Source organism: Portunus trituberculatus, chromosome 20 (genome assembly GCF_017591435.1).
Source record: "Portunus trituberculatus isolate SZX2019 chromosome 20, ASM1759143v1, whole genome shotgun sequence".
Taxonomy (NCBI): Eukaryota; Metazoa; Arthropoda; class Malacostraca; order Decapoda; family Portunidae; genus Portunus; species Portunus trituberculatus.
The window spans coordinates 11,262,035-11,272,378 of record NC_059274.1 but is presented as its reverse complement, the minus strand read 5'-3'; positions in this window follow the sequence as shown (position 1 = coordinate 11,272,378).

Genomic DNA, 10,344 nt, shown 5'->3' with positions numbered 1-10,344 from the left:
ACTACTAGTACTACTACTACTATTACTACTACTACTACTACTGCTAATAATAATAATAATAATAATAATAATAATAATAATAATAATAATAATGAAAATAATGATAATAATAATGATCATAAGATTAATAATTACAATATTTTTTATAAAAATTATCATTATTATCAATATTATTACTTTTGTTTTTATTGATATTATTTCTATTAACATTATTATTAGTAGTAATAGTAGTAGTATTACTAGTTGTAGTAGCAGTAGTAGTAGTAGTAGTAGTAGTAGTAGTAGTAGTAGTAGTAGTAGTAGTAGTAGTAATTTTCATTATTATTATTATTTTATTAGGAGAATTGCTGTTATTATTATTATCATTAATATTATTATTATTATTATTATTATTATTATTATTATTACTATTATTATTATTATTATTATCATAAATATTTTATTATTATTATTATTATTATTATTATTATTATTATTATTATTATTATTATTATTAATATTATTATTATTTTTATAATTAATATTATTATTATTATTATTATTTTTATAATTATTATTATTGTTATTATTATTATTATTATTATTATTATTATTATGTATTAATATTAATATTATTATCATTATTTATTATTTATATTGTTATTATTGTTTATTGTTTTTATTGTTATTATTGTTTATTGTTTTTATTGTTATTGTTGTTTATTGTTTTCATTGTTATTATTGTTATTGTTGTTTATTGTTTTCATTGTTATTATTGTTTTCATTGTTATTATTATAAATCTTATTAATGTTGCCATCATCATAATCCTTATCATCATAATCGTGTCTTCGTCTTTCTTTTGTTGTTGCTGCTTCTCGTTGTCCTCCTTCTACTCTTCTTCTTCCTTTTCCTCCTCCTCCTCCTCCTCCTCCTCCTCCTCCTCCTCCTCCTCCTCCTCCTCCTTCTCTCTCCGTTATTTGCTTGTATGCCTCGTTACCTCTGCAGCATCAGATGACTCGCCACATTTAGCGGTCGCTCCTTCATATGACACAAGGTAAAAAGACCATAACATTGATAAAATTGATTTATTTGTGCACCAGCATGGGATCCCCCTTAAAGGGACATCGCCCAGAGATGTCGAGTCTTGTGTTATAATGTGAACAGAAATGTAGAGGAGAGGATCCAGATACTTACCTTCTGGCCCTTTTAGTCACTTTTTTATGACATACAAGGAAACTTTGGCAACGTTCCCCTCACTCCCAGCATCCTCACAGAGGCGATCGTAGTCTTAATTGAAGCTGGGCCGTGTCTGATGATGTAACAGGGATATTGATGATGATGTTGGTGATGATATTAATGTTGGAATATATTATTTTTTAATATTATTGTTATTATTATTATTATTATTATTATTGTTATTTTTATTATTATTATTATCATTACTCTTGATATTCTTCTTCTTCTTCTTCTTCTTCTTCTTCTTCTTCTTATTATTATTATTATTATTATTATTATTATTATTATTATTATTATTATTATTGAGGAGGAGGTGGAAAGAAATGCTGGTTTAAGTTGAGTTTATTCCCGACTAGTTTCGCTTGTGGCTTCTTCAGGGGATCTTCATTTCCCTGAAGAAGCCGCAAGCGAAACTAGTCGGGAATAAACTCAGCTCCTTAAACCTGCGTTTCTTTCCATCTCCCCCTCCAACTTGTCCGAGTGTCTATACATTATTATTATTATTATTATTGTTATTATTATTATTATTATTATTATTATTAGTAGTAGTAGTAGTAGTAGTAGTTATTGTTGTTGTTGTTGTTGTAGTTGTAGTAGTAGTTGAAGTGTTAATGATAGTGATAATGGTGAAATATGAAAAATGAGTTAACTTTTTATACTACTACTATTACTACTAATACTACTGCTACTGCTACTACTGCTTCTACTACTACTTCTACTACTACTACTACTACTACTACTACTACTACTACTACTACTACTACTACTACTACTACTACTACTACTACTACTACTAGTACTACTACTTTCTAATAATCCTGGTACTACTATTACTTTTCTTACTCCTCCTCCTCCTCCTAGTACAACTACTACTACTGCAACTACTACTACCACACCAACAGCAACTACTACTACTACTACCACTGCTACTACTGCTGCTACTACTACTACTACTACTACTACTACTACTACTACTACTACTGCTGCTGCTGCTGCTGCTGCTGCTGCTGCTGTTGCTGCTTTTCTTTTAATTTAGTTCCTACTGCAGCTGATGACATTAAAGTCCCCGTTATTGAATCCTGCCCCACAAATTTCTAGCACATATTTCCCAGTCACGCATCGTGTGGCGCGTGGAGTCAGACCGGCATGGTGATTGGCGCAGTTATTCTATTCCTTTTAAAAATAACACAAATATCACGTCAGGTCAAGGCCGGGTTCCCTATTTGCACCGAAACTTCATACACGTGAAGCCGAGTGACGCAATAAAAGACTCGATGTATAGTCAATTCGGATGTGCTGGAGCTTTGGTTGCTTTATATCCTAACGGTTTGGTGTGGAAAAGATAGAAAAAAAATGTTGATTGTTGACACAGTTGTATTTCCTTTACTTAAGCAGGAAAGAAATATAGTGTTCAGAAATGAGGGTCATTGCGTTTTTTTGGTTTCTAATCTTTTCACTGTTTTGGTGTGAATAAGGTAGGAAGTGTTAAATGTAGTCACTTGAATTTATTTCCTTTACACAACCAAAAAAGTAAACAGATAGGAGAATTCTGTCGGCTTACCTATCGACTGTCAAATCAGGGAACGTGTATGTAAAGAGGGAGAAACAAATGTGCAAAGATCTAAATAATCCTTTAACTATACGTCTTGAAAGACAGATTGGCTTTGAAGTGTCTATAGCTCAAGTTTCCGGTAGGCAGGTAAAGTGAAAGATAACAACTGATTTTTAGTTTTATATAAAACAAATAGATATAAGTCGATGAGTAAAGAGAAGAAATAGCTCAGCACTACTCACGTTATAAAAGTTCTGTGATTGTTTGGCACGTAAACAATGTTACATAAGTATATAAATCAAAGCAACACTTCCTGCTTGTGCCTGGGACTTAAACGAGGCTGTGGTATGAGGATTATGTTACATGGGATATCAAAGCTACAGGAAACAACTCAAAACTCATTATTCTGCAGTTCAAAGATAGTTTTTTTTTTTTTTTTTACGACTAACTGATTTAAGATGGTTTCAAGATAAGGTGCTGGGAAAAAAAAACGAGGTCACGTGACGTCACCCTTTGATATATAAAACAAGGTTTAATAGTGTAATTAATTGATATGATGCCTGCTCTATATAAATATCCTGTGTCCTCATTGGTGCAACATGAAGCTGTGTCAAGTCTTCATGGGACAATGAGGATGATGAAGGAAGAGTATAGTGATGATGAAGAGAAGGAGGACAGTGGTAATGAAGAGAAGGACGAAAAAAATGATGATAAAAAAGGAGGATGAGGAGGACAGTGATGATGAAGAGGATGAGGAGGACAATGATGACAATGAGGAAGACGATACTGATGAAGGGAAGGTGGACAATAATGATGAAGAGGACAATGGCATATTATAAACCTGTCAGATCACGTTCAATAATACCTGCACGAAGCTCAGCGATTGAGATTTTTTGACAATAAAGCACCACATTCCGTCTACATTATTTCACTTGCTGAGAATATCACTGATGGAGTCCTCCGCAATATCATCATGCTTTCGTAGTAAGTTAGTTTCGTAACGTAGATAACGTGAGATGGGGCCTCATTATTTATAGCAACGGTGCTCTAAGCCATTTTTATTTAATCTTCTGAAGTATTTGATAACTTCTCTGAAGCAACATGAAGCAACATAATATCCCAAAAGTAATTCAAAATCTTTTTGAAATTAGCAACTTTGTTAAAAAAAAACATTTAGTGGCATCTGAGAAGTGTTTGAAGTTTTATAAACCAGATATAAAATGAGCAGACAGAGAGAGAGAGAGAGAGAGAGAGAGAGAGAGAGAGAGAGAGAGAGAGAGAGAGAGAGAGAGAGAGAGAGAGAGAGAAAGTAATTGTTATTGTTATAGCTCCTCGAGGGATCGTTGCCTGCCAACAGATTTTCTTTCATTACTTGTAACTTTCTTTACGCCTCTCCTCCCTAGTCCCCAACAGCTTCCTTCCTTGTGTTCCAATGCCTCCCTTCCACCATGTCCCACGTCCTTGACCCTCATCTTTCCCATTCCCCCTTCTTTCCCTCTTTTCATGTCACATTCTGTCATCTTTCCATTTTCCCATCTCCTTATTTCCTCTCTTTTTCCTCTCTTCTCTCTACCTTTCCTCTATTTCTCTATTTTCCTTTCTTTAGTCCTCCAGTTTTCCTCTCTCCTATCCATACGCTTCCCCTTCCTTACCCTTCATTTTTGTTATTATTCTTTCCAGTGCCTTCTCCCATCCTCTTATCCTTTCTCTATCCCTCACTCTTATAGCACCCTTCTTTTGCTGTCTAATCTCCTTCGCGCTACAGCTTCACCCTGGCTGGCTTTAGAAAAAAGCAATTTTTCTCGCTTATTACGACTATTTCCCAAGGCCACAGAGATCATTAGCCGGTTTCTTAAGAGTGTTTTTCCCACTAATGATGTAAGAGTCTTGTCATTTTTTTTTTTTCTTTATGGAAGAGAGGAATACTCGCCAAGGGCAACAAGAACGATAAAACAAGATCCCTCTGAAATGCCAGTCCCCGAACAGAGTCAAGAGGTAGCCAAAAGAACAGGAAAAATGTCTTAAAACCTCCCTCGTAAATTAGTTCAAATTGTGGGTAGAAGGAAATGCAGAACTATACAAAAAACTACAGCCTTAAAAATCCTAATAGCTTTAAGTGGAGGGTTTTGAAAGCAGGGAAAGCTCGTCGTAGAAGTGTTTCAGAATGTTATCCTCTTGGTTTATTCTCCTTCCTTTTCCGCCTTTCTCCCTTCTCCCCGTTGACTTCTCATCGGCACCATTAAGTGTATGTAGGAGTGAGTCATCGTGTTTGCTTGTGTTTAGGAATGATGCATGAGGTGTTTGCGCAGTTCTCCTTGTGTACATTATTGAACATACTGCTTTGTTTTATGCATTTGTTTGTAGGTCACTTTAGTATTGTGTGTTCGGCCAATATATTGAAACTCGTCATTCTTTTCCCATTAAGGCCTGTCAGTAGTGTTGTCTGGCATGTTGTCTCGTTTTTGTGGCTCATTTATTCAGGGTTGTGTAACTTCACATAAATTGTTTGTATGTGTTTGAGTTACGTAACCTTGACATGTTTAGTTGGAAATTTGTATCATGGTGAGGGGCGGTATACATTATCATCGTCATTATCATTATTATCTATTGTCATTATCATCGTCTTCACCACCACCAACATCTTCACCTTAACCCATTCAGTACTGTGACGCGTTTTCCTATTCATTCTGGCGACTATTTAGTGATTCTATATAGCTTTAGAAATTCGTGTGGTCGATTAAAATAGTGAAGACTGTAGCCATTAATCTTCTGATTCCCATAAACCCTTGGTAATGTCAATAAAATGGTCTAATTGTACACACAACTCATGGTAAAAATGTCCCAGTATTGAAGAGCCTAAGGCGTTCCCGAAGTTCTTCACTCATCTGTACTCGTTGGCCATTTCTTCCAGTGTATCAGTCATCACTATTCTCTCTCTTATATCAGTCACCATTATCATCTCTCTGTATCAGTAATAACTTTTCTTCTACATTATTCTTCCTTTATCATATACAATACAACATGTTCCTTTTCACTTTCTTCCTCTATCCAGCAATACGTGTGTTTCTAAAAGTAACTCGCGTTTCCTCTCTCTTCTCCCGTGAGAGTTCGGCATCTTAAAGAATTAGTTACAAGTCATTCCTTCCTCTATCCGTGACCTTCTCTCATTGTTCAAGCTTTGTTTTGTCATTGGCCAATTCTAACCTCTCCTCATTGGCCAAAAAACCGTCAGTTTCTGCCCTCTCATTGGTTAAACCTCATCTCTCTGCCTCCTCTTCTTGATCTACTTGGCTTCAGATGATTACCGCATCCGCACTTTCATCACTCTCATAGAATACTTGATATTACACTATGTTCATTCACCCAAAACTCAATACAAGTACACAGATGAACCTTGTAGGCTGGGTAGCAAAGCCTAGGAAAGGACAGAGAAAAGAAAAGCAATGGACGACACTCATCACATAGGAAAGATATAAAAAAAATCAAGAGTGTTTGCCCGTCACCTTTATTATCACGCTGTACTTATTTTTTTACTATAACCCCCTTATTCTTCCCTTCCCACCCAATTTACCTCTTCACATTTCATCCCACTTTTCTATCTCTATCACTTCATTCATTCATCACTTTCTTTCTCTCAGTCAGTTGGCTCACTCTGTCAGCACCTATTTTTTCAACACCGCTCATTATCTCAGCTCTTCTCGTCACCTCTTAGCACTTTTCAGTCACTACTCAATCACTCGCTACAATCACTCACGTCCTGTCAACCTGTCATCGTCATTCGCTGGTGCTGTTTATCAACCCTTCGTAGTCATTATCCAGTGCTGTGTATCAAGATTATACAATCAAGAATATCCTTGATTGTTTACATAATCCGACGATCAATAGTATTCAACACTAACCTCACACCACTCATCTCGCCTCCGGCCTTCGCTCCTTCCACAACTACTAAGTCAAATGGTGTTTCCTTCACCAACCTATACTTGTCAACGGTCAACCTACACGTACAAGTGGCGGTAACCTAAACACCATTCCAGCCTTATAAATTCGTATGAACCGCAAATTAATCAAGTAGGGAAGAAAATATGAAAAAAAAAATAATACAGTTCTGTTAGTGATTTGAGTGGTTAACAAAGCACATAAACACTAAAACATTTTTCGAATATTCTTTTTTCTGCATTTAATATGCAGGTCGAATATGGAAATCTTCTCAACCCGAGACAATATTGCTTATATATATATATATATATATATATATATATATATATATATATATATATATATATATATATATATATATATATATATATATATATATATATATTTAGTCTTCCTGTCTTTCAATAAGTAAGTGAGCGTGAAACATATGTCCTGTCCATTTTTACGTTGATGAGCGTCATTTTCATCGGAATTGGAGCAGCTAAGAGGGAATTAAATAAATCTATAGAGACGCTGCAGAGCTCTCCGTCTTATTGTCTATAAACATTTCTGAATACAGCTGAGAAAGAATAGTGGCATGATAATCACACACATTTAACGACTATCCCTCCTATTTTCTTTCTTCTCTGCAATCTTGTTTTCTGTGTCACATGTAATACGCTTTTCCTCATTACGAGTATAGATTTAGACTGAACTGTTACAACTGAAGAGACTAAAGACTTTCCGATAACTTGATGGATATATTTCTCGGAGTCTGTTTTTGGAAATCACTGCCATTTTGCTTATTGATCTTTGTGTTTCGATTATTTCTATAGGTGTACCGATGTATCGGTATCGGTATCGGCAGTGTCGGCCCATTTAAGAAGCATCGGTATCGGTATCGGTGTGTGTGTGTGTGTGTGTGTGTGTGTGTGTGTGTGTGTGTGTGTGTTCGGTTGGGTGGGCGAGTGGCTCGATAGATGGATGGTGTGTATTTGTATGTAAAGCACACTACAGTGTTATCGTTTTGCTTGTTTTCTATAGAATTTTGATTCTTCTGACTGGTAGACTATAAATAACAGTTCTGGTTATAAGGCAGCTGTATATTCTTATTAGTAATCAAAGACATTTATTTGAATACAGTGGCATATGTTGCTTCTCAACTTCTGCTCTGCCATCTTTAACCCACAATTTTATAAAGAATATTGCAAATGATTCAGATGCTACAGTAACAGAATCATCACCCAATGGCTCCCAGGCTAAGCACTCAGGAACACGCATATTTCAATTTCAGAAAGACAGAGAGAGAGATAATGACGTCATTCCTAGTGTGTGTGTGTGTGTGTGTGTGTGTGTGTGTGTGTGTGTGTGTTTCATCCGACCGGATGTTCTGCGCACTGTTGGTGTCTTTCGCTCACATTGTAACATTGCACTAGAAATGTTGCTGCAATGCATACGTATTTGCCAACTCAGATTGTTGGAAAACAATATCCAAACGAAATTCATGAGGACACTGGGCAGGAAGCTACTCAACGTGCGGATGATGATTATAGGAGCGTTTAACGGTATTTATAAGTGAGGTCACGGATTTTCTGCCTGTGGACAAAATATTGGAACCCATAACACTCAATATGACTTACTATACAAATGAGGGTCTACAAGTCTATTTTCACGCTGAGAAAATATGATACAAATAGATAAATAAAGATTGGCTATTCCCTTATGTGGACAGTGCGCTATCTAGATTGCAGGATAAATATTTGTTCGTGATCACCCTTGTTATTTTTGACTACTTTCAATTTATTCTAACATCATTAATCTAACTTATGTAAACTAACGGAATATAACCTACAGTAATCTAATCAAACAAAACAATTAACCTAACCTAATCGAATTATGATGATAATAATAATAATGATAATAATAATAATAATAATAATAATAATGATATAGTAATAATAATAGTAATAATAATAATAATAATAATAATAATAATAATGATAATAGTAATAATGATGATAACGTCAAACTTGATAAAAAAAAACACCTATGACTGTGTGGTACAATCTTATATACTGGTTTGCAATGCACTGCTTTCAGTATCAATACTACCCGTATTATCGGTATCGATGTCAATAGTAGTATCGGTATTGGCCAAATTTTGTGGTATCAGTATCGGTCAAAATTTTGTTATCAGTACATCTCTAGTTATTTCTCCAATATTCACTTACAATATCGACATATTGAACTATTTCGATACAACTTAGTTTTGTCATGCACCATTTCTTCCTTGTCGATCTATGTGTAGGTAACTCTGAAGAAAAGGAAGACCCACGCCATAGTCCCTTCCCTGGTAACTATGATCGCCAGCTAAAATAATCCCCGACACGATCTCTCCACGCGACAAAAGTACTGATTGCTTCTGCTCTTCTTGGCCTTCTCACTGACTGCAGGGGAATTTTTTTCCCCATGCACATTAGAGTTAAGGGGAATAACTTCAGGGGCCGCCGTGGTACAGTGGATCCGTGCGTGCTTTGGGATCTGATGGGTCTCCAAGCGCACGGGTTCGAATCCTGTCTACGGTCTGAGTGTAGGTTGGGCTTCCTCACTCGGGGCAACGGTTTCCTAGCGGTGGGCTTTGGAATAGGAGGTACTCTTAATAAGTATCCCCTTTAGCCCATAAATTCCCGTGAAAAGCCCACATGGTATATATATATATAAAAAAAAAAAAAAAAAACTCTTGCAAGGGTTGTCCCATGTTCCAACGGAGGACAAAAGAACAATCGCGCATAAATTAACGTTTCACTGATATATTATGTAGTTTTGTTTTCTTCCATGTGAATGTTCGTGCTCAATGTCATTCAACCTGTGTGTGTGTGTGTGTGTGTGTGTGTGTGTGTGTGTGTGTAATTTACCTCCTCAGGCGCCTGCTAGTCACCCAGCAAGTCTTCCCCATTACGGAGCGAGCTCAGAGCTCATAGACCGATCTTCGAGTAGGACTGAGACCACATCAACACACAACACACACCGGGAAAGCGAGGCCACAGCCCCTCGAGTTACATCCCGTACCTATTTACTGATAGGTGAACAGGGGCCACACATTAAGAGACTTGCCCATTTGCCTCGCCGCTTACCGGGACTCGAACCCGGCCCTCTCGATTGTGAGTCGAGCGTGCTAACCCCTACACTACGCGGTGTGTGTGTGTGTGTGTGTGTGTGTGTGTGTGTGTGTGTGTGTGTGTGTGTGTGTGTGTGTGTGTGTGTAATAATAATAATAATATATGGTTTATTTATTTGGCAGTGCAACAAAAAATTTACACTGAAAATGTACAGGTGGGGGGGGGGACATTAAAACATTGAAATGCTTAACCTAACTATGGATCTGACTTGACCAAGAATTTACTTATTTATTTATGGCTCGCACCATAGTGGGCATCGCACTAAGGTGGTACCGGTCAGTGCGCAGTGCTCTAAGGGCGCCACGCGATTCTGGTGTCGGGTGGCGCGGGCAGGGGGAGGCACGTCTGGGGATAGGAGGTGGCGGAGACGTGGATGATGCAGCAGCCCTTCCCCATATTTCTCCAAGGCTTCCTGGTGTCTTGTGGCCAACCTCGGCAGACTCAGGCAGGTCGGGGCGTCCTCGTAGGCCCAAGGATGACCC